Below are 1,848 nucleotides of genomic sequence, written 5' to 3'. Positions count from 1 at the left end.
AGTGGATATGTGGTTTCTTTTCGATAAAGCAGTTTTGGCGAAATCATCAAAATAGAGTAAAGCATCCATAGTGCCTTGCCCTGCCTTAAATGCCACCTGGTTTTGACTGAGAAGGTTTTTATTTAATGCGAACCACGAGATACGTTTTGATATGATTTTTTCTAATAGTTTACCCATGCAACAAAGGAGTGATATTGGCCTGTAACCAAGAACATCTGTAGACACTACATTAGATTTAGGAATTGCTACAATAACTGAATTTTTCCAGCCTTGAGGGTAGACACATTGGCATAAAATATTGTTGTACAATTTAATAATTCTGTTTTTGCGACTTAAAGGACAGTTTTTTAGCATGGGATATGAAATCCTGTCTGCACCGGGAGTCTTTCCTGATATTGAAGATAAAGTGAAATCGAATTCTGTGATGGTTATGTTTGATTCGGTAATAGATGGGGGTGAGCGATCTTTACTGTACCTTCTTGTGAGCAGTTCATTTTTATTTGATACAAACGAGGGGTGGAAGTTTGAATCTCTCGAATAATCGGACCATACAGAGGCGAAATGATTATCTATTTCTCTTGAGTCGAAAATGGTGCCACTTGGGGTGTTTATACAATTAAGATTCACGTGCGCGGGCCTGAGAGCATTTTTATGTCGGCCCATACTTTCTTGGGATTTGTTAACGGAGTGATAGCTTCGGTAAGTTTTTGTAAGCAAGTCCTCTTAGCTTCTTTAATATTTCTCCGAAACACTGCCTTTTTGTATTTTATTAGATTATCAATAGAGCGAGTTCTTTTGTAAATTAACCATAGTGATTGTTTTTCTTCTCTAAGTTTAGATAACTCCGTAGATCAGTAAGGCACATTATTTTTGAAGATTTTTTTACCCATTTGGGAGATAGATAGGTGAGCAGAAGTTTTGATTATTTTGGTAATCGTAGCTGTTTCTAATATTCTGAATAAATAGGTGGAGTGGGAATATTGATTGGTGAGTTTAAATTTTGTTTACTATCATGGTTTGCTTTTGTTGTTAGCTGATTTTAGTACCTTGTCTGTGGAGAGTGGTAGGGGAGGGGATGATGAGCGGTGGGAAATCACGTTTGTTATTTGCTTATTTGTATTTTTTTTTTAACAGAAGCGAAGGAAGTGTTTGCGGGGGTCGGGGGTAATTGTTGTTTGTATAGCCTTAGTGCTTCTCGCATTGAGCATTTATTTCCTGTTTTTATTTTTAGAATACTTTTGGATTGTAGGTATTTAGGACAAGAGCGTGACGAGGAATGATGATCGCCTGAGCAATTTGCACAAAATATGCGGTTGCATGGCGAGGGGAGATGAGGAGGGAAACTGCACATATCGCAGGCAGGGTTGTTGTTGCAACGTTTTGCTGTGTGACCTAGAAGCTGGCAACTCTTGCACCTCATGGGGTTAGGAAAATATGCTCTAATCCGCATTGTACGCCATGAGACTTCCATTTTTTCTGGAGGTTTGTAGAGGTCACTGAAAGAAGTATCACATCACTAGGTCTTTGTTGGCTTTCAACATTTTTTGTGAATTTATACACAAAAGCAACTCCCTGATCTTTTAAATTGTCAACAACAAGCAAAGCAAACCTTTTTTCTCCGAGATTAGGCGGCCCTGGGGCCATAATAAATCAAATATTCACTACTATGCACTGTTTTTACGGGAGTAACCGTACAATCAAAGTAAAACGAAAACACGTGCACTTATATGCAAAAAGGAATATGCGAATAAAGCGTAAAGCCCAAAAGAAAAACCGCGATTAGAAAACACGTCCGCTCAATGAGAGAGATAGTCGAAGACTGTGCGCCAATAATAAATAAAAGCTGCA

The sequence above is a fragment of the Bactrocera latifrons genome, unplaced genomic scaffold (genome assembly GCF_001853355.1).
Source record: "Bactrocera latifrons isolate USDA-ARS-PBARC rearing strain unplaced genomic scaffold, ASM185335v1 scaffold_457, whole genome shotgun sequence".
NCBI lineage: Eukaryota > Metazoa > Arthropoda > Insecta > Diptera > Tephritidae > Bactrocera > Bactrocera latifrons.
Note: the sequence above shows the minus strand (reverse complement) of the source record.